The sequence below is a fragment of the Schistocerca piceifrons genome, chromosome 2 (genome assembly GCF_021461385.2).
Source record: "Schistocerca piceifrons isolate TAMUIC-IGC-003096 chromosome 2, iqSchPice1.1, whole genome shotgun sequence".
Lineage (NCBI taxonomy): Eukaryota > Metazoa > Arthropoda > Insecta > Orthoptera > Acrididae > Schistocerca > Schistocerca piceifrons.
In genome coordinates this window covers 645,241,361-645,266,003 of record NC_060139.1, presented here as the reverse complement: position 1 = coordinate 645,266,003, position 24,643 = coordinate 645,241,361, and positions in this window count along the sequence as shown.

The window sequence follows — 24,643 nt, the reverse complement described above, 5'->3', positions numbered from 1 at the left end:
TATTTGCAAGTATCCTAATGAAAAGTGGCACAATGTTAGAGGAGAGAGCTTGAAAACCCTTCTTTGATCGATACTTGATTACGTCTCGACGGTCTGGGACCACTGCAAAGCGTATTAATACAGTAAATATATATTATAAAAATAAGTGTACAGTGCACGTGCCGCGAAAACTAGAAACGAGTCACGGTACGATAAAGGGTTTTATATGGTGTGGTAACACTCTATCCCCCATTCATGTAGAAGGTTCCCGCTTTTACCTGAAGGACGTGCTTTTGAAGAGATAAGGGCTAGGAAGTTTCTCACTCTAGAAATTTCTAGAATATTTCAGAAAATTCGAGAGTTTTCGAGAACATTCCACAACATTTTGGACTATTCTAGAGCATTCCACAACATTCCAGAATGTTCCGTAAGGTTTCACAATGATCCATGATGTTCCTTAATGTTCGTGAGGAGTCTGTAACATTCGGGAAAGTTCCAGAATGTCCAGTAACATCCGGGAACATCCAAGATCATTGTGGAACGTTCCAGAACACTCTCGAATGTTGTGCAATGTTCTGCAACATTGTGGACCATTCGAAGACCTTTGATATGTTCTGGAATTCGCCACTGGTGGTGCTACCCATTGGTAAAGACCCGTCGCGGGTTCGACGTCAGCTTCTTATCAGTGACAAAGGGAGGAACTGAGAAAGTAGTGCAGTGAGTGAATAAAAACAAACAGTGAAGTGTGAGTACTGAAAGTGATGCAGTGAATGAATATGAATCGAAAATAAAATGAGAAAAGTATATAAAGTGTACTTAGAGTATTTGTTAATAAAAAATTTATTTGATTTATATTTTAGACAATGCCCAAACGTAAACTAGGAGGAGATATTACCAGTTCTGAAGGAAAACGATGAAAACCAAATAACAGCGAAAAAACGAAACATTTCTAAACTCTTTCAAGTACTAGGAATGACATTACACTTGTTTCGACTTAAAACTGGATCTCCGATCATGCTGCTCAGAAATCTCAACTTACGAAAACAATGGAACGAGGATGATCGTCAAACAGCTTTCAGATAACATCGTCGAAGTTGCACTTATGATTGGAAAATACAAAGAACACACACTATTTATCCCCAGAATACGACTGATTTCTACTGAACTGCCATTCCAATTTAAAACACCGCAATTTCCAGTCCGGAACCGCGCGACCGCTACGGTCGCAGGTTCGAATCCTGCCTCGGGCATGGATGTGTGTGATGTCCTTAGATTAGTTAGGTTTAAGTAGTTCTAAGTTCTAGGGGCTGATGACCTCAGACGTTAAGACCCATAGTGCTCAGAGCCATTTTTGAACCGCAATTTCCAATCATTTTCGCTTGCAGTTTTACAATTAACAAAGCGCAACAACAAACATCAAGATATTGCGGCATCAACTTCAAACACCCCAACTTACTGGACAGTCAACTGCATGTAGCTTGCTCACGAGTAGAAAATTCGAAAATTTGTACATATGCACCCCGGATAACAAAAGGAAAACTGTTGTTTATAAATAGATGTTGTATATCGTTACAATATGTTTTCAATAATGATGTTTACTTTTTATAATTTAACAAGTGTTGTACATATAGTATGTATTCAACAAAATTTTATTACTTTTAATACTTTAAAGTTTATCCTTTTATTCCAGCTACCACACAGTCTCATATCAACTCCTTGAGGGATGCCTTTTATTTTTAATAAGAGGTAGAGATCCTCCACGCTCACACCGGCATGATGGCCAACACAAAAGGTCTTAAAAAATGGTTCAAATGGCTCTGAACACTATGGGACTTAACATCTGTGGTCATCAGTCCCCTAGAACTTAGAAATACTTAAACCTATCTAACCTAAGGTCATCACACACATCCACGCCCGAGGAAGGATTTGAACCTGCGACCGCAGCGGTCACGCGGTTCCAGACTGAAGCGCCTAGAACCGCATGGCCACACCGGCCGGCACGAAAGGTCTACTGCCATCTCTGCATAAGGTTCAAAAATGGTTCAAATGGCTCTGAGCACTAAGAGACTTAACATCTGAGGTCATCAACCCCCTAGAGCGTAGAACTACTTAAACATAACTAACCTTATGACATCACACACATCCATGCCCGAGGCAGAATTCGAACCTGCGACCGTAGCGATCGCGGGGTTCCAGACTGAAGCGCCTAGAACCGCTCAGCCACCCCACCTGGCTCTGCATAAGGGTTAGTTTTCACTAAAGTGAGGTCTCGCAGTATGTGCGTACTGCGATGTTTGTGTACGTCTGGTTAAGGTTAATCATTTATACGTTATCATATAGAGATAGATTGGGTCGAAAGTTGAACCAAGGGAGCGATTTGAAGGGCAGAGGGGAAAAAGTGCCAAGGAAAGACCCAAGGGTAAAAACATCTGCGGTAGTTGGGTCGAGTTGTAAGAGCAGTGGCGGTGTTCTTGCCACTTGCGACAGGTCGTGCAAGGGTAGGCTTTGTTTGTAGTGGGTATCATGCAGGTCGATACCTTTGACACTGTGCGGTGGTGTTACTCGGCGCTGCTTCTGTGTGCCGGTGTTGGCTTCTCGGTGAGCGTCAGCATACACGTAAGAGTTAGGTTCATCATCTTTTTGTGTCCGATAGATCATATATCGGATACACAGTGTAGGGTAGTGTTGGCGGTTTGTTTGTGCATTAGTGTGCGAGCTTGTCGGTTTCTCTGATGTAGCCTGCTGGTCGACTTCAATGGCAGCTGACAAATCCAGTCAAAGTTGCTGATGTGCAGGGGTTTGCCTGTGGGTGTATGTTAGCTTGCCATAGGTGGTTATGCGCTAACTAGTAGGGTCTTTGACCGGTTGTGATTCCACCTATAGTTGTGATCATAGTTTCCCAGAGTAAGGATGAAAAGATTGTACGAGTGTCTCGAGTTCCTGTATAGTCGTGTGGCGTGTGTTTGAGCGAAGCCGTGTACCGCAGCTAGTATATAGATAAAAGCGAAAGAAGTGCATCGCTCGACGAAACAGGGTAGTTTGGATATGGCCGAAATGCTCATCTACCTATAGTAGCAGGCGCTATAAGAGAAGCATTTAGTATTGTATTTCTTAGAGCCTATATTCGAAGGATATTCAGAAAACTTCAGTCAGACAAGAATAAGGAAGGAAACATGTGGTGATTTTTTTCTTTTTTCCTGTAAATAAAATCTGAAAATAAAAAATCCGGAAACGGCACACCAAAATAAGGAAAAATGAAGGAGAATACAAATAAGAACAGAAAACAGATAATAACAAAAATAACAATTTAATCATGTGGTGAGAACTATTTCTTCTTGCGGAATACATGATAAAAAAGGAAGAAAAGCATGACAGAAGGAAATTTATGTATGCAGTCACATCAGCGCCCAGGTCAGTGGAAACGGAAGACAGGCGCCGCTAGACATGAATGGAAAAGATATTTGGCTCTGTCTTTTGTTGACATCATCCCACATTGGTGCGATATAGGCAAATGGCAAATAATTCCATATAATGTTAACCGGACGATGATTTGAATTCGTTGATTTTGCGAAGTGATTTCACAGTCCAAGCTTTAGTGCATATGTTCAACGGTCACTACTGAATGCGACTGTGAACATCAAACCATTTGGGAACTAACAGAATCCATTCCATTACTTAACATGAATGTCAAATTGCAGTTGGGACAGCAGGAAGGATTCTGTGCTACGTGCAGAAAAACAAGTGCATTGGCAATGGTGGCTGTTTTGTGAGAAAGAGGTGTTACAAACAATATTCCCTTTCTTTCCCTTTCTTCTTCCCATATCCAAAGCTGACAACAACTTATAATTTCCGTTTCCTGTTTTCAGTGCTCTTTCATTCACACAGAACTTTGTTATTAGAAATCTTCTGACCAAAGTAATACAGTTTTTGCTTTTAGTTTCCTCTAGAAATGGGAATCGATAATTTCATTTTGAAACGTATGTATGTCTAGTGGTAACGCACTGAGTCTAATCTCTTAAAGAGGTGTACAAATTCATCTTCCAGCTGCCCGCCCCTATCTCCACCGCAACCATCAAAATAGTTCAGCCTGCGGCAACGGAGCACAGCAGGTGAATTTGGGTTTTACGTGACGCTGCCTGCGATTTTAACACAGAGCCATTGTATAGCAACCATCTTGCGACGGTGCACAGCTAACACATGGAAGGTGTGTGGGGAAGGATGGATGCCTATTTTGATATATTTATGGTACATATGAAGTCTTTATCAACAAAGCCTTCCAAGCTTCAAGCGACCCGCTCAGTCTACTGCACCTACCAATAGATTGCGCTATCAATCCAGAGTGAGCACAAAACAGCTAAATATATGTTTGCATGGGTAGTTTTACTGCAGCTCAATTAGTATAACGATAGCAGAAGAAAAATGAACAAACCAAACTTAAAGGTGGCTGAGGCGAAATGAAGAATTGGGGAATGTAAAGCAGTCACAAAACAGAGCCCAAATCCAGCAGGGAATAAGTTTTCGTGTGGCTATGAGGCAACTTAAAAAAATTGGTAGGTGCCGCGCTATGCAACTGTGTAAAAACCTACTAAACACTCATTCAAGAGCCTCGAGTATTGTGTGATAGTTTCTAAATTTCACCACCTATTTACTCACTCCATAAATATTTTGAAAGAGGAGGAAGTCCTGGTGGCTGACAAGCAAATGAGCACTAAGGACTTGAGCCATCTAGCGGTATATGGGCTCTCTAAATTTAGGTCAGACAGCGTAGCACGAAGAAAGTTTGGTATGAAACAAAGGCTTCTTCTTCCGGATATGTGCTCTTTAGACTAAGACTACATGAAAAAAGGAACTTCTCGTTTGCCAAATTCACGTGGGAAATTTAGAATGAACTATTTTGGTCACTTAGAATGAATGCAGCGAATCCGCAATCGAATCTCGGAAAAATTAATTAAAACTGGTAAACTGGCCTCATATTTGGCTGAAATACATTAAGGTTACTGAACAAGACTTCTAAATCTTACTTTTGTTTTCACTGGGGTATGACAGACATCTTCAGGTTGTCAGGTGCAAAGGCTCTCGACTTTCAGAGACGGTTCTGCTTACTACACATAACATGTATTAGAGGTGATAGTGGTTCGAATTGAGAATATCCAGAACTAGTCGAAAGAAGTCCCAGGGAAAACAGTTCACATTGAAATAAAAATAAATAAGATGGAAATACGCCAAGAATTGAAAAAGGATGAAAGAAATCCATCATTTTCTGGCCTACAGTGATCCAAAATAGATACATGTTTCATTGATTCTCCTATTTTTTCATACTCCGGTAAAAAAAAGACTTATCAGCAACTTCCGAACCCCACTCACAACAGTACAGTGGCAGCATAAAGAATAAACTGCTACGTAACGTAGCACGGCGGGAAGACGACAGGCAAGCAAGAGTTCTCTAGCCTGTTTGGGCTGAACATAGCTTGGCTTGGGTGCGATAACGTGCGACGGCTTGAATGCCTGGCTAGCAGGCAAGCGTGGACAGGTTAAAAGCGGAATGTGTACACTTCTGTCCTCTTTCCACGTCTCTTCCGATTACTTGTGCCCACTTACTACAAGGAGGATTTCTTTTCCGGCTGCCACGTTCATTAACCTCTAACTATTATCATTCACTAATTCATCCTTTCAGGACCTATCGGTGAAAGATCAAATTTCGTTTACCCCTGGTTGCAGCCAGCGAATACTTTTCTTATGAGGAAATTCATTGCTTCTGTTTTCAACTTTCTCTCACTTCCTTTGTCTAGTCTTCTCACCTCCCAGTAATTTAAAAAATAATATGTGTGTTTTTGTGTTTGCGAATTATCTTCTAAAACTTAAGTCCATTCATCTGTATACAAACATTTCTGCTGCGTTCTTTTGTTGTAACTCTGTGTGTTATGATCTACATATCTCGTAGTATACAAGACTACTAGCAGTTCACTTATACCTCTCGTTCTGAGTTCATAGCCTTTCCAGGAGATAAATCTCTCTCGTAAAAATAAACTGCCTGCGGTAACAAATCGAGAGTGTTTTACAATGCACGATGCATTTCAAGCCCTGGGGGTCGAATCTCAGGTGCATCGTGGATTTTTCACTATTCGTTTCAACGCAGCCTTCACTTCTCAACGGTGTCAGTAGTTCACTTCACACTGTAGGTCCCCTTTTCCCAGTTGGATAACTGGGGTGGATTAGGGACACGCAAGTCGCCGAAGTGCGTCCAATACAAGGACTTGCACCAGGCCTTCGAGTCACACGAAATTATTTTTATCGTTCCGTGCACAACACTCCACGATACCAGTATGCTCCCAGTGTAACTTTTCAGGGGGTCATATCTCAGGTTCTGTTGATCAAAGAGGTAATAGGCCGAATATTTTGGATGTCCGTTGACCTATCGACCATTTGTTCAGTATCGGAAGAACGAACATACTGTAGCTAACCCACAGTACATGGTCAAAATTACACCCTTCCTCCATCTCAGGCCAAATGAGTAAATCAGATGATTATTTTTTATTAAGTGTAGTCTATGGTAGCCATTAGACCACTTATAAAAGCAACATTTCTTTATTGGTGGCTCCTGAGAAAACCTGACAAATCAATTGTTAGGATGGACACTACTACAAGTTTTGTTTGCGACAAATCGTTCAAATTTCTACCATGCATTCTTAAGATGATATACTCGGGTAACTTTGAAAGTTTTCTCGATATCATTATCCGTTATCGAGATCCAGAGGTTCAAAGTTACTGTACGTAAGCACGTAATATCCACTCCGAGGCATAAATGAAGATTTAACTGACGTAGTGAGCACATGGCGAGTATTCCAGGGTCATTGCAAGGGTTCTGCGGTCTCCAAACTATATTTTTAGTCAGAAGTTTTCACCAGTTAAACTTTATGACACACTGTCTCTTTACAATGGGCACTTCACGCCTGCACAAGGTAATAAATTGACAAAAGAGGGCTAAAAGTGGCCTAACATGCCCGAAAATAACTCAAAATGACTCCCAAACTTATACAAAAATGAAATGACTAAAAATTCAGTAAAAAATTTCTAACGGCATTTTTACTCTTTTAAGATACAAATCATAAGCCGAGCGTTTTCAGTGAATGGCGATCAATGAGCAAAGTAGGGCTATCCAGAAAAAGTGTGAAGCAAACGATTTTGTGTTTACCTTATACTATGTGTACTTATTTGTTGTCTATTTGTGTTAAAGTCTATAAATGTGTCAAAGTATATAAGTAAACTGTCAAAATTTTACTAATTTATAGAATTCGTTGTATGTAAGCGGCACACACTGGTCCCCGCTGTAGCAGGGAAAAGGAGGTCGTACCTGAAAAATGAACCTGTCGGAACACGAAAAGGGCACATATGTTCCTGTATAAAAGGCTGTGACAGAAAAGTGGGGAACTAACTGTCTCAATCCTAATTCAGCCTTATCACAGAAAAATTTATCCTGCAGCAATATACGCTGTTTTCCGTGCTGAAAGAGAGCAGTAGAGAGACAGGGACGGTGGAAGAGAGAGGAGACAGAGGAGACAGTGAAGGTAGGAGAGTGAAAGTAACATCGAAAAAAAAAGATAGCTGGATGAAGACAATAACCGCAAAAGCTAAAGAGAGAGGAGTTATTCATGGTTTTTTCTTCGTATATCCATAGTTGAAATGGGCAGTGGGACGTCAGCAGATATAAACTTATATTAAAATGAAGATATTCCTCCAGCTGTATTTAAGGTGTCGATTTTATTTTGGCAACTAGTTTCAACGTTGTAACAGCGTCATCTTCAGGCCCATACACTAGTTGACGTCACCTGCGTGCGGCTGATATTAGAAGTCAGTGGTGAGATACGGACGTGCTCCGTGTGGAAGGTGGTTAGTAGAGTTACTGACCACCTTCCACGCGGAGCACGTCCGTACCTCACCACTGACTTCTAGTATCACCCGCACGCAGCTGACGTCAACAACTGCATGGGCCTGAAGATGTCGTTGTTACAACGTTGAAACTAGTTGCCAAAATACAATCGACACCTTAAATACAGCTGGAGGAATTTCTTCATTTGTAACATATATTGATGGTTAGTGAGTGCAGTGGCATTAAAAAAGTATGAGTTTTGGATGGAGACAGAAGCATTGGGAGCTAAAGAGCGAAGCGACAGTGGAAATGTAAAATACAGTTGCGTGTAGACCATACATAGGCTTGGAGGGTCTCGACCTTTTGTGTCGTCTCGTTGCCACTGTAGGCTTGTACTATGTGAAGCAAGGAGAGGATGTTTTTTTGTGGCCGGTATCCTCTTTCTATACCACAACTGCATTCATGTATTCACAGGATTCTTTATTAATTTACACAGGAAGCTACTTAAGATAGTCCAGCCCTTGTGGTACAAGCTCTTCCATAATAGCCCACGTTAGCCTCACTGCTGGTGAAGTAGAAGTCCCACTGTGATCACAACTGTGGTCCCTATGTGCTGCCTGAGACTGAAACTCTGCGACTGCAAGTGACTGAGCTGCGACTCAAGATTCGACTCGGTGACTCACTTGAAGACTGACTGGGTCCTCTGGAGGCGGCGGCGATCTATATACTGGCGGTCGAAAGGGCGTTGGCGGCGCGTTGCCAGCGTGTCTCTTTTTGTCCTCTCTCCTGATAGGCGCGTTGCTTGCGTCTACGATCGATCTTCTCACAACCTCTTCGCCACCCGGTGTGCTGGCGAAAGCTTACGCCATCACAGGACCCACCTTGACTGGCGAACTTTAACACATAAACGTAGTGGAGGGCACATTTCGGACGGAAATTTTAAACTGTGGGGTACCGGGGGAAGAGTAAGATGGATACCCAGACTTTTTGAGCGGCGTATGTATGGTGGAGACAGTGGCAGTGAGAAAGAAAGACGAAAGGAGATAATGTAAGTGAGAAAAGAGACAGTGGCAGTGGGATGTATGATAAATCAATGCTAGAAAATGGAGACAGTGGGAAAGAGACTGATAGAATGTGACAGTAAGACGGAGATGCTGAGTGTGGAGGTTTGATTACAGAGAGAAACTGGATAAAACGATTTAGAATGTCCACTTTTCAAATCATGCGTATATGTCTGCGTGCCAGAATTTGTGGTGAAGAAGGTGGAATGAGACTTGAGGTAGCTGGATCCGCACTTTTCCATCACAGTCTTTTAACCTTCCGTCGGGAGCTGTGTTTGTCGCAGCGAGATCGGGCGCGGTGTGTCAAATTGATCACACCGTTTATTCACGTGATCATTTATTAAATTCTGTTCACAAAACATATTATAAGTGCCAAATATACACTCCTGGAAATTGAAATAAGAACACCGTGAATTCATTGTCCCAGGAAGGGGAAACTTTATTGACACATTCCTGGGGTCAGATACATCACATGATCACACTGACAGAACCACAGGCACATAGACACAGGCAACAGAGCATGCACAATGTCGGCACTAGTACAGTGTATATCCACCTTTCGCAGCAATGCAGGCTGCTATTCTCCCATGGAGACGATCGTAGAGATGCTGGATGTAGTCCTGTGGAACGGCTTGCCATGCCATTTCCACCTGGCGCCTCAGTTGGACCAGCGTTCATGCTGGACGTGCAGACCGCGTGAGACGACGCTTCATCCAGTCCCAAACATGCTCAATGGGGGACAGATCCGGAGATCTTGCTGGCCAGGGTAGTTGACTTACACCTTCTAGAGCACGTTGGGTGGCACGGGATACATGCGGACGTGCATTTTCCTGTTGGAACAGCAAGTTCCCTTGCCGGTCTAGGAATGGTAGAACGATGGGTTCGATGACGGTTTGGATGTACCGTGCACTATTCAGTGTCCCCTCGACGATCACCAGTGGTGTACGGCCAGTGTAGGAGATCGCTCCCCACACCATGATGCCGGGTGTTGGCCCTGTGTGCCTCGGTCGTATGCAGTCCTGATTTGGCGCTCACCTGCACGGCGCCAAACACGCATACGACCATAATTGGCACCAAGGCAGAAGCGACTCTCATCGCTGAAGACGACACGTCTCCATTCGTCCCTCCATTCACGCCTGTTGCGACACCACTGGAGGCGGGCTGCACGATATTGGGGCGTGAGCGGAAGACGGCCTAACGGTGTGCGGGACCGTAGCCCAGCTTCATGGAGACGGTTGCGAATGGTCCTCGCCGATACCCCAGGAGCAACAGTGTCCCTAATTTGCTGGGAAGTGGCGGTGCGGTCCCCTACGGCACTGCGTAGGATCCTACGGTCTTGGCGTGCATCCGTGCGTCCCTGCGGTCCGGTCCCAGGTCGACGGGCACGTGCACCTTCCGCCGACCACTGGCGACAACATCGATGTACTGTGGAGACCTCACGCCCCACGTGTTGAGCAATTCGGCGGTACGTCTACCCGGCCTCCCGCATGCCCACTATACGCCCTCGCTCAAAGTCCGTCAACTGCACATACGGTTCACGTCCACGCTGTCGCGGCATGCTACCAGTGTTAAAGACTGCGATGGAGCTCCGTATGCCACGGCAAACTGGCTGACACTGACGGCGGCGGTGCACAAATGCTGCGCAGCTAGCGCCATTCGACGGCCAACACCGCGGTTCCTGGTGTGTCCGCTGTGCCGTGCGTGTGATCATTGTTTGTACAGCCCTCTCGCAGTGTCCAGAGCAAGTATGGTGGGTCTGACACACCGGTGTCAATGTGTTCTTTTTTCCATTTCCAGGAGTGTATTTAAAGAAAGACAAAGATGACATACGAGCACAACTGCAGTAGAAATATTCATCATTCAGATTTCTTATCGTCAATGTTGGGCTTTAGTAACAAATGATAAAAACGTCGCTTTTTCATTTGCTTCTTTGTTGTATTTCACTAATAAAACACATTACAAATGACAATTATCTTTACAGAAAGGCTATTACGACACTGGAGCAGAACAACAATGATATTACAACTTATTCATTTGTTTCATCGTCACTTTTTCACTGTGGTGACAAATGCGGAATTTTTCCGCATTCAGAGCAAAAACGTTCAATGTGTAACAAACAGATAGGCTTCTGACACATTTTGCAACAATGTCTTATCAGTCTTTTTTTTCTCTGCAGGTATTACACCTTTTCCTCTTGATCCCAGTCCCTTGTTCTTCGTTTATGCTTGTGTATTCTGCTTCTTCTTCACACGTTGGCCTATATTGTTGTAGCCGCCGTTGAAGATCTCTGTGAATTCCTGAGGTGTCCAAGCATCTACGAAGCAAGTGAGGTAGAACTAACGCATGTGAGAGTTGCTTCAGGAATCCTTTTCTTCGGATAAAATTCTCGTTGTTGCCATAGTAAATTACTTGTGAATTGATTCCACTCAAGTTCCCGGGTTCGATTCCCGGCGGGGTCAGGGATTTTCTCTGCCTCGTGATGGCTGGGTGTTGTGTGATGTCTTTAGGTTAGTTAGGTTTAAGTAGTTCTAAGTTCTAGGGGACTGATGACCATAGATGTTAAGTCCCATAGTGCTCAGAGCCATTTGAACCATTTTGATTCCACTCATATTGATCATTGCAAAAAATGTGACCATGGGCCAACGGCAAAAATTTCTTGCTACATTGTATGAAGCGGTCAACTTACCTGTAGTGTCGACTCCACCTTTGGTGGTACTGTAAAATGTTACAATGGATGGCTTCTGTTTATCTCCAGTATCAGCATCTACTGAATTATCTTCATGCAAACTTGATGCCAAGATAACACACTTCCCCTTTTTAGGAACGTAGGAAACTAGAGTACAGCCTTTCTTGAAGCAAAAAAGTGAGCTGAAAAGAAGCTTTGATGATCTCAATATACTGATTGGTATACAGAACTATAATCGACAAAATGTCGTCATCTATGAGGCAATTCCAACATTCCAAAGGCGTTCTCAATGCTTTCGCTGCACCTATAGGACCAGGTAACTTTCGAATAATATTGTGGGCCTGAAACGTACTCTCTGCGGTGGTGGAACTTTATTCCATTTTGTCTCTTTGTCCCTTCCAGTATAATAATTCTGGATTTCTTCAAGTACTTCTTCGTCATTTTCACTGTCGTTTTCCTCTGTTTCTGAATCTTCCTGTCTAACTTCAACTGCATCATCACAATCTGTCTCTACTTCATCTTCAAAATCCTCTTGAACTTCATCATTATCCTCTTCGAACAACATTTTTTGTATTTATACAACACGATTTGGGTCAAGGAGGTTGTACGTCTTACTGTAGCCTGCCATGATCAAGTGTCTCAAACCTAAAATGACAAAATTCGGTCGTGCGGTAGCGTTCTCGCTTCCCGCGCGCGGGTTCCCGGGTTCGATTCCCGGCGGGGTCAGGGATTTTCTCTGCCTCGTCATGACTGGGTGTTGTGTGATGTCCATAGGTTAGTTAGGTTTAAGTAGTTCTAAGTTCTAGGGGACTGATGACCATAGCTGTTAAGTCCCATAGTGCTGAGAGCCATTTGAACCATTTTTTGATAAAATTCCTATAAAATAACGCAATCAGGCGCAGTGTATCAATTTGATACCTGATACTCAAACATTCTTAACTGACGATTAAACGGTCCAAAAAGAAAATAAGTGCATTACACATTGTATATTAACATTGTACTACTTACTAAGTTATGGTGATGACCAAAGAAACGAATTATTGAAATGCAACACGAACGGGCGCAGTGTATCAAACTGATTAATCAGCACATATATCGACAACATAGCAGTCGTATCGACACTGAAGCGCACAACAATGACAAACTTATTTGGTATTCTTCGTTAATTCATTTTCTGTGAGTGGTGTTAGCGAAACTCTTCAGTATGAAGGGCTACTGAGGTTACTAACATGGTCTATGGTGATCTCCTCTTGTTAATGTTGACATATAGGTTTGTGGAGTGCTGTATGTACAATTTTAATAAAATTACAGTCTATTTTCCTTCTATTAGGCCAGCATAATACACAACATAGTACGACATTTTGAAAATGAGAGGATCAGAAGAACTGCAATAACTTTAATTTTCTTTAGGACAGCTGAGAATGGCAATAAAGCCGAAACAGCTATTGTAAACAATATTTAAGTTGTTATAGCTAGTCTCGCCTTTCATTATCAAAATGTGTGGTCTAATAGTTTGCATGGTGTTATGCAGAGCGTAAAATAAATCATTTCTTTCGAGTGGAGTAAGCATATTGTCTATGTTTTCGGATTCCTTTTTGGAACTGATGGCACATTTCTGTAAAAGAGAACTGAGGTCATTATTATTTTCCGATGACAAATACAGAGAAAAGATTTTATAAAGACAGACCTCCCTTTTCTGAAAGTGGCTGGTGTGTTAATAAAATAAATCGTAGCGAGAATGTGAATTGAAAACGTTATTGCTGAAGAGTTCGTTCGATGAAGTCCGCCCACAGCAACACGAAGCCAAGAGGTTCCGCCGCGCACCTTGTAATGGCAGCGCGACGAGGCTTAAAACAATATTTTCGCCCTCTCTAAAATAACGCCGACCAGGCCAGTTATTGTTTCAGAGGGTGGTGGGCGCCGTGCTGCGAGCTGGCTCAGTCAGTGGAATTGGGCAGGGCCTAGATTCCGGCTCTGCGAGCAGCCGATGTAGAACAACTCAGGCTACTGCAACACTGCATTCCGAAACCCTGTGGCGAGGGCAGAAGCTAAATGCTGGCTTTTTAGTTTAGGTGGATTTCGTGCGTTAAATGCCAATGAAAACTGTCTAATAATGTCCTAAACAGGTATATCCATTCACAACGATCAAAACGTGTATAAGGATCAATTCTACAATATCGAGTCAATGATGAAATCTCGCATTACCGTTGTGTGCTCTGTATGAGAGTGCAGTGGGCCTATTACTAAACGCCTTTGGTCATCCGAGTCCAATTCTTGGTTGCCTGTTCAACGAGTTCAAGGCGAAGAATTTACTATGGCTGTTCGGGAAGTAAGTTCCGACAGAAATGGAGACTACATTGAAAATCCGATGAAGTTTTGCGCAGATGTTTTGTGTAATGTCTCTAGTACGCCCGTCGATCGCAGCATGTTTCTTTTTTTAATTCTGAGCGCTCATTGAACATCTAAACATTCCTAGAAAATAGTGTCTCCCGCCAAGTATGAGCGCCTAGTGTGAGATGTCGCCTGATGTCGTAGAGCCCAAATAACATAACTGTCATGGGTTTCGTTCTTCATGACAATTCTCGGCCGCAATGACAGGGGCAATGGAGATGCTATCGCAGCGTTTAAGATGGGAAGTGTTTGATTACGCACGACGCAGACCGAAATTGCCTCGTCCTGAGTTTCATCCCTGCTCTAATGAACTGCTGGATATGAAGACAAAATTTGACTCACACAACGAGTTGTAGACGAGCATAGAGAATTGGCGGAAAGGAGAGGCGGCTGCGTTCTATGACAAGGGTATTGGAAAGTTGGTACAACGCTATGACAGACATCTAAGTCGCTCTAAGGTGTAGCTTACTATTTGTATTGCAAAGAAAACATTTATGATTTTCACAGTGTTTTCCGTTTCGCGATCGATCAGAACTTGTATTCCGAATAACTCTCGTATTTTAAATGTTCTATATAAGATCAGTTTGGATTCCGTAGAAACACTGGAACACGTGAGGCAATACTGACCTTACGACTTATCTTAGAAGAAAGATTAAGGAAAGGCAAACCTACGTTTATAGCATTTGTAGACTTAGAGAAAGCTTTTGACAATGTTGACTGGAATACTCTCTTTCAAATTCTAAAGGTGGCAGGGGTAAAATACAGGGAGCGAAAGGCTATTTACAATTGTACAGAAACCAGATGGCAGTTATAAGAGTCGAAGGACATGAAAGGGAAGCAGTGGTTGGGAAGGGAGTAAGACAAGGTTGTAGCCTCTCCCCGATGTTGTTCAATCTGTATATTGAGCAAGCAGTAAAGGAAACAAAAGAAAAATTCGGAGTAGGTATTAAAATTCATGGAGAAGAAATAAAAACTTTGAGGTTCGCCGATGACATTGTAATTCTGTCAGAGACAGCAAAGGACTTGGAAGAGCAGCTGAATGGAATGGACAGTGTCTTGAAAGGAGGATATAAGATGAACATCAACAAAAGCAAAACAAGGATAATGGAATGTAGTCTAATTAAGTCGGGTGATGCTGAGGGAATTAGATTAGGAAATGAGGCACTTAAAGTAGTAAAGGAGTTTTGCTATTTGGGGAGCAAAATAACTGATGATGGTCGACGTAGAGAGGATATAAAACGTAGGCTGGCAATAGCAAGGAAAGCGTTTCTGAAGAAGAGAAATTTGTTAACATCGAGTATAGATTTAAGTGTCAGGAAGTCATTTCGGAAAGTATTCGTATGGAGTGTAGCCATGTATGGAAGTGAAACATGGACGATAAATAGTTTGGACAAGAAGAGAATAGAAGCTTTCGAAATGTGGTGCTACAGAAGAATGCTGAAGATTAGATGGGTAGATCACATAACTAATGAGGAGGTATTGAATAGGATTGGGGAGAAGAGAAGTTTGTGGCACAACTTGACCAGAAGAAGGGATCGGTTGGTAGGACATGTTCTGAGGCATCAAGGGATCACCAATTTAGTATTGGAGGGCAGCGTGGAGGGTAAAAATCGTAGAGGGAGACCAAGAGATGAATACACTAAGCAGATTCAGAAGGATGTAGGTTGCAGTAGGAACTGGGAGATGAAAAAGCTTGCACAGGATAGAGTAGCATGGAGAGCTGCATCAAACCAGTCTCAGGACTGAAGACCACAACAACAACAACAACATATAATTACTGACCGAATTTTAAAATTTAAAATCGTGTCATAATCTACTCATTAAGACGTAGGCTGCGCGTATTACCTAGACTGTATTCATTCAGTATTTGCGAATGAGAGCTCTCAGTGGCTTTCAAGAAACTTTACATGTCGATTCTTTAAGGAATCTGGGGGTGGTGGGTGATGATTGGGAGTGTAGGGTTATATGGTGTCCCAGAAACATCAAATGACAACACTTACGTATATAATCTCGACCGGATTTCTAGTAGTGTAATCTGTGTGTGGTCATTCAGTAACACAACTTAGAACTAGCAAGGAAGTCAGAGTTCCTGTGTATTTCAAGTACTTTTTGATACACTAACATTTGTGGGACCTGCAGCACACACACAATGAATGACTTCAACTTAGCAGAACTGGAGAGACATAAGAGAGCGTGTAACAGTTAGACGCGACAACTGCTGCAGAGAGGTGTCAGACACACACAGCTCCAGCAGAATGCACCGCTGTGTGGCTAGAGTCGTCACTACTACATCTGCATTATTGACGGGTAGTTTTCATACAGCTAAATAAGTTTCTCTTCCTTCAATTGGCTAGACTGCCTGCATTCATCGCCATTGTGGGCTTCGAGGGCCGTTCACATCTTGAATAACACTTCGCACGGTATATGACACAGTCATTTTCTTGTTCATAGACAAACGTTTTGGTCCACTACTGTAACTGGTCTTCATCACGGCAGTAAACAGGATGGTCCAGAAAATATTTATAAGACTGACACGGAAATGACCCTCGTTAATGAGCAGGAGAACTCTCCATTCTTAAGCGACTGTTTTTACCAAAATGTCCCAATCCGGAGTCGGTGTGGCGTATTACCACCGGTAGACCGGCTACTTGCGTCTAAATTTTAGGCAGTTTGCCACACCCGTTTAGGCTAGTGCTACGCTGGTCCCTAATCTCCGCCTCAGAATTTACGATACACAAATATGAGGGGCAGTCAGATGAAACCCCAGCACGCACCATAACGGAACCACGAAACACTTCCATTGAAAAGTAATTGCCACAATCATTGACACATTTATTACACCGAGAGACGAGACGATGAATTCCTGTTTCGCATAACGCGGTAGGCCCCTGACGGATTTACAACCGCACCCACCCTTGCTCTTCCTCGTCCGACCGAAACCGTCGACGCATGACTCCCTTCATGTCCCAAAGTTGTGAACAGCACAAGTTGAAAGATCTGGGCTGTATAGATGATGCTGCAGTGCTTCACAACCAAATCGCTGAAGCGTAGCCTTCGCCCAATTGGCAGTGTGGAGGCGGATGTTATTATGCAACACTGTGATTCCGCCCGACAGCATTCAGACAGCCCGAGGGCAAATGGCAGAGCCAACAGTTGGCACGCCAAAGAAATCCAAAACTGTTCACACAGATTCTGGTAAGTTCAAATGACCTTCTTCATGTACTTAAGGGGCCGCTGCTCGTCGAGTTACTCGATCGTGGAACAGTGATCAATGCACAGTGCGGTGAAGACGTTTTGCAGAAACTGCGGCACGTCATCAAGTCAAAATTCCCAGGAATGCTCTCATCCTATTGGAAATCGGACGAAGGCAACGCTTCAGAGACTTGGTTGGAAAAGAATGCAACATCATATGTACAGCCCGGATGCTTTACCCTGTGATTTCCACATCTTTGGCGACCTGAAAAAAGACACGCATGGACGTTGGTTTCAGTCGGAAGAGGAACTGGAAGAATGAATGAGGTTTTGGATCCGTCAGCGTCCTACAAAAAGGAACTGATCGTCTCCGTTCTACAAAAAGGAACTGATCGTCTCATCTCCTAGAGGGGCAACTGGATAAATGTCTTAGAGCGTGTGGTGATTGATTGTGACTGGAACCATTCCATGGACCCGTTTTTGTTGTGGGTGTTCGGTTTTCATTTGACTGCCCTTATAGTTAAAATGGAATAACACACGAAATAAAGTTTACACAATTCACAAACAGATTTCGTACACGACTGTCCTCCCTTTGGTGAAATGGTGATTGTAGCGACGGGAAGAGCATGTGACCATGTAGTTAAAATAAAGGTAAATTTTCCAAATCATGAAAAACAGCAGGCACGGACGACGGGATAAACGGTGTAAAACGGAAGTGAAGAGATGAGTAAACGAATCTCCATTATCAGCACTTTCCTTTTGTTAGACTTTGTAGACGTAAGAACAATTCGGTACCAGACCGTCTGTTCAAATGGTTCAAATGGCTCTGAGCACTATGGGACTCAACTGCTGAGGTCATTAGTCCCCTAGAACTTAGAACTAGTTAAACCTAACTAACCTAAGGACATCACAAACATCCATGCCCGAGGCAGGATTCGAACCTGCGACCGTAGCGGTCTTGCGGTTCCAGACTGCAGCGCCTTTAACCGCACGGCCACTTCGGCCGGCTTAGACCGTCTGTTGTCTATAGTGTGTTCCACTGATTCCATCGACTTCGAGGAAACTTTACTCAGCGCAGGGGCAAAGTGCAAACTGGAATAACAGTAATGGCAGCTGTCCCGTTGCCCTTTTGTCAGCCCTCGCACACCTGGAAGAGGAAAGAACTCGCAGCAACGTCTAGTGGAGCGGCGGGCGGAGTTGGCGATGTGCAGCCGGCGCGCCAGCCCTAACGGCTGGCCATCCCTCACCGTGGCTCCAGCCGCGGGGTCGCAGTCACCGCTGGGCCCGCCGAATCGATCCCAAGAGTCGAGGAAGAAATACATGGAGTTGGCCGGCCCTGCTACCTGCAGGCGGGAAGCAAGCGCTCTCTCTGCAGCAGCCGCTCACGTACTCGCGTGTTTCACTCACAGCGTGCCCGTATCTTTCCCCGTGCAGTGGCCTGAATAAGATTTGGGGAGATCCACTCAGTCACTTACTTCAATAAGCTTGCTGCTTTTCAAGCCATTGCACCTAACATTAAGATGATTTTTCAAGGAAGTCTAGAGCCTTTTGGATTCTCGGATCAGGACAAAATTGTTTATATCGTGTCCAGCAAGGACTGAAATTTCAGATCTGCCTTCAGAGAGACTCACAGGAAAAAGAAAGAATTGGAACCCTGCTCGAGGATATTGAGTAGTGTGTGATACTAATGTGAGATACGAGTTACTGATGTAAGTCACAATTACTCATCAGGAAAAATGAAAAGTATGTGATTTGTGAAAGTAGACCTTACATACAGCGTGGTTTCATACAGTATCGATATCACGCCAGCCAGAACGCATCCAGAGGTTGACAGTAAGCCACGAGAAGGTTTGGTTCAAATGGCTCTGAGCACTATGGGACTTAACATCTGTGGTCATCAGTCCCCTAGATCTTAGAACTACTTAAACCTAACTAACCTAAGGACATCACACACATCCATGCCCGAGGCAGGATTCGAACCTGCGACCGTAGCAGTCGTGCAATTCCGGACTGAGCGCCTTGAACCACGAGAAGGCATCGCCGATTTGAAGTCTTCTTGAAGCCACACGTTCGGCTGTGTGTGCACTTAGCACCACGTCCGAGCCACAAAGAGGCCAGCCCAGTCTCCTACCACACTACGAATGGAGTCAGTCCAAGCCTCACCAGTTTATAGCAGCCATCTGTGACTTTGGTAATGTACGACGACTAGTCTCTGATTAATGGACTCTCTCTCGGACTTCCTGCTCAAGTTAAGTAGAGTTATTGCGTTACTCTGATTACGTGTGCTTCTAGTCATTTCTGTTTTCTCTCGAAGCACCCACCTATTCCTCTGCTCTCACCTCCAACTGATCTAACGTACAAGATGTTTCAAAATGATACCAAGAAACTCCGAGATAAGTCAGAGGACAGCAATAGGTTGAGAATGGATATCAGTGTCTGGAAATCTTATCCACTGGCGCTAAATTGTACCGAAAACATTTGCATCATATTTACCAGTACGTCAACCAACGTCAGTTTCGCCATTGGCCAGAAGCGTGCAAATTAGTCATGTTCTAGCGTAACCACAAGTGCCGGAACGAAGATGCGGAGCGCAAGAGCAGGGAAGGCGGTGAGGAAACATCGGCCAATGGTGCGCGGAATTGGACCGCGTCGCGCCAAGAGCGACACCAACACGACATGAATACAAACGCCGCTCCTGCTAACCTCGGCCGCTCAGATCGCACCAGTCTGCAACAGGATTAGTGCTACGCTATCAGATTGCTGTGACCCGTATCAAGTGTTTCGTTGGACTCTGTACAGTAAGAACTGTACTGTTTTCATGTTGCCTCTCGCTAGCGACATTTGCTGTAGTAAACTTAAGTATTGTCAATTTGCTTTCTAGAAATAAAACTACTATTGTTATTTTCTTGTATTGTTGTATAGCATTCCGAGAATTCAACATTCTCTAGGCACCCTATAAGCAATGAGTGGGCGACATCCCATAAGTCGAGGTCTATAAATTTTATGTGTCTTTTTAAGCACGACTAGGAACAATCTCTTCGAATCATGCATCGTATGGGAGTTACGGGTCGCGCGGGATTAGCCGATCGGTCTAGGGGCTGCAGTCGTGGACTGTGCGGCTGATCCTGGCGGAGGTTCGAGTCCTTCCTTGGGCATGGGTGTGTGTGTTCGTCCTTAGGATAATTTAGGTTAAGTAGTGTGTAAGCTTAGGGACTAATGACCTTAGCAGTTAAGTCCCATAAGATTTCACACACATTTGAACATTTTTTGGGACTTACGAGGACAATTCGGAAAGTCAGGTCTGATCAGTTGTGAAATGTAAACCACAGTCAAAATCAAAAATATTTTACTTGAAACAGTTAGCTACACCTTTCTGCTACTTCTCTACGTAGTCGCCGCTGCAGGGGCGTCCTAATCGCCCCTGCAGTGTGAAGGTGAGAATTATTGTCACGAAGAAGGGAATGCGTAACAAGTACGTTATGTGGAGTTGCGTGAAATCGGGCAAAACCTCGCAGCGCGCACCCATAATTGGGGGAGGCACTATCGCTCTAGGCACCTCGACGGGCTCACTGCGTACTCAGAACTGAAAAGGGCGACGCAGAACTATGGGCAGGTATACTAGAGACATTTCCTAAAACATCTGTGAAAAGCTTCATCGCATTTTCAGTGTCATTTGGACTTTGCGACAAGCAGGCGTTCATTTTACGAATAGCCCTAGTAACATGCTGTAGGCTTTAGTTGGAGGGAGGGCTTTGGTAGGAAATCTTAACGCCTATCACTGATACAAACAACTCTCTTTAGACAGAGAGGCTGAGGCACCGGTAACTGCTCTAGGTCGGCGTCCATGTCGAAGAGGTGAGGTGTTGGGAGGAAGAAATGAACAAAATCTCCGTATGAATGAAGCAAAATTGAATAATTTTGCCAAGTACGTGGGTTATTTGCAGAAAAATATCTGTGGACATAAGACACCCCTATCGATGGGGTGACAGTGGAAAGTCATATAGAAGGATTTAAAACAAATGGGTACACGACAGACTTACGACATGGGAAAGAATACTCTGAGAATAAGAAAACCCTACAGCCTGTGGGAGCTGATATGGAGGTGGGATGGGAATGTTCTGGAGAAACAAACATAAATCAGGAATTCATAAATGAACAAAGCTCCGTATTCTATATGACACATGATGACGTGTTCCACACCCAGGAGGATTCCCTCTTTCATGGGTCTATGGAATGAATAATTAATCTAATCTAATCCAATCTAATCTAAGAAACGTACTATGGAAGTTAAAAAGCTCAACATCTCTAACTGTGGGAATGAGGACTTGTATTCTGGTACTCCTCGATTAATTTCAGTCATCTTCCTGCATAAATGACTTAGAAACTGGAAGAAAATTTGGAGTGGATGTTAGGCCTGTACAGCATCTCTAGGGACAGGAGCACAGTGGTAAGTGGTAGCTATGACTGGCTGCCTAATAGCAACTTTGGAAAGCAGTGCCGTAGCAATTCTGGATGGCATGGATTCGACAATTCCTAAAGTTCGCGTAGTCCACAGCTGTCACAGAGATTTGATTACTAATGTAGATTCTGTAGCAGCCCAGGTGGATATCTTCCATAGCAAAATAATGTTCTATGTACAAGGGGCGATGAAAAAGCTTCCGTTCGAAGACTATGATAGGCCCTTGCCTGCATCTCAGTGCTAATGTACCCGCATTCGAGTCGTGCTGAGTTGAATATACACTGTAGCAACGTAATCAAACGGAAACGTTTTGTTCGCTCCTTACACAACAGCGTGCGCTGTAAAGTGCGCTGTAAAGTGCGCTCCAAAACGCTTGTGGCTGCTCCACCGTAGTACACTGAAGTTGTATTTGCCACAGACCTACGCCAATCGTGCTTTACAGAGCGAACGAGTTTGAGTCATTCATTCACTTTTTCCTAAGATGAGCATTAAAGATTGTAGTTGTGTAACTCTTGCCGACCGAGTTCCATAAGTCATAAAAGGTATTCCGTTAGCGATCTCCATGTTAGATAACTGGGTGGACGTTCCTGCTCGTGATTTCACCATCCTTGAACCACTTCCCATGTTTGTTCACGACAGTAGTGTCTGAACAGCCTACCAGTTTCATCATTTGTGAGAGTCTGATTCAAAGGTGCCACGCCATAGCAACATGTTCTTTGTCAAAGTCGCTTATACCAGTTGATTTCCGCGCTTGAGGCCCGTTTCGCCGCTATTACGATACCCCTGTCGTCTCTGCTCTGTTTGTATATTTTCCTTACTGCGTCGCGTGCTCGGAGCGCCACCTGACGTCTGAGAGCTAAGAACAGAAGCCGGAACTAGTCCCTGTTCTAGAAAGTAGGTAGAGTAAAAAAGAAGACGCCACAGGGAGGGCGTTTGTTTGGGCGTTGGCCGGAAATGTTACTCAGAGGACGAGGTATCACGCGAGGTCACGTGAAGAAGCCACTGTGCACGGCTAGGTGTTCGTGAGGATCACGTATGGTCACACAAGAGACCCCCTAGGGTGGTGGCCGGAACCGCAAACGTGGAAGGGGCGACGTAGCCTGCTGCACGGTACAAGGTTTGTAGACGCGTCGGATGGAGAGTTCGGTTTCAACAACTGTCCGGGACAGACATATATGCAGGTCAGGCCGGGGATCTGGACTTGTAATATTCGTTCTGACACTTATTGCGTTTGTACTTAGCCGTGCACCTCCCTCCAGGAAAAAGCTGACAGTCAGAAACAGTGTGCTTACGTTTGAGTCATTCATTCACTTTTTGCTCAGGTGAGCGTTAAAGATTGTAGTTACGTAACTCTTGCCGACTGAGTTCCATAAGTTCTTCAAAGTATTCAGTTAGCAATCTCCATGTTAGGCAACTGGACGGACCGTCCTCAGGCTCCTATGCCATTTAGCGTCTGACATCTCGTTGGGCGCGACAGCCATTCACTCTCTTGGTGGCCAGTGCTCATAATGTTCTGGCTTATCAATACATGTAAAAGTAGACCCAAACGACAGTTCTTGATGTCGAATACACATTCATTTCGGTACCTAGAATGATTAATAAGACTGTTAACGCTAATTAAGTCCAGGTTTTGTCGAGTAGAACTGGGTGGGACATTCTGCTGAAGGTATCTTTCACAATAAACCGAAAATTTCTAGGTATTATTTTTGAGTAGCTTAGGGAACACGAGTTCGGTACATGGTGAAGCGTAATGACCTATCACACGAGATAAGACTGTGAGTCGTACCCGTATGTAAGGCTCAGGCCAGGTTACGAGCACTGGTCTGGTATACAGACTTGATAGCCTATTGTCTTTAGACGGTTATGCTTACTATTCTAGTGAAATGCTGTTTTTACTTATGTTATTTTATTTTACATTCATCATTTTATAGGACCAAATTGAGGAACAAAAAATCCATTGCCATGTAAAGAGTCAGTGCTTGAAATTAAAATCAGGAAATTTAATAACAAATTAAAGAAAATTTACACGACTCCTACGCAGACGACAAGCTGCTGGGTATATATTAACAGCAGAGGCATACGACACAGGAAATTTCTCACATTTTTGCAGGAACACTACTAGAGAATAGAAGGGGTGAGGCATGAAGAAATCCTGTAGTGTAGGCTTGAAAGTACGAGGATTATAGCTAAGATATTTTTTATTCTTGTGGTAGCTTATTAAAACTAGATGCAGCAGAAATCTGCACGCCTTTCTACACAAGAGTAAAGGCAGTGCAGTCCGAATGCAGACTAAGGAATAAGCTCATCTTTTTTGAAAACAAGTGACTATTTAAAGAGTTAGCCCAGAAAATAATTCCATACATGGTAAATCAATGAAAATAAGCAAGGCAGACTTATTGTCATGTTGGGCTGTCAAGAAATGCAGATACTTTTCTAATGGTATGTATAGGGCAGCTCTTCTGAAGCCTTCAGGCACACTTTCTCTGGTGTTTCGGCAGATATGTTATATTGTGTTTGCAATGTGTAGCTGCAGTCAGCCCAAACAAACGTCTTTCATGAGACACCCAGTATCGACGGAAAGCATTGGTTTGTTAGAAACAAAATGATTTTTAAAGCGGAATTTTGTGTGTCCATTCGATAGGGCGGTTCCACATTAGTCAAGTATGATATATGTTTTATCTGTATTTTTTAGCAGGAGTAGTAAAACACAATGAATAACCATTACTCCAGTAGCGAATGAACAGCGCTGCTGCATGGCTGCAGCAGTCAGCGTTGGGCAGGGCGATGCTGACGGTGCTGGAATACTGCTTATTCTTTGTGGGTAATTGTCCCTTTTAATTAATAACAATAAAGAATATCGCACTAGACTAATCTCGGGCCGCTCCATCGAATAGATACTTACAATTCTGCTTTAGAATTAATTGTGATTGTAATGGGAAACAAGCTGACACTTGCCGTTGGCAATGGGCGTCGCGTGAAAGACGAGATGAGTGATGTTTGGATACATA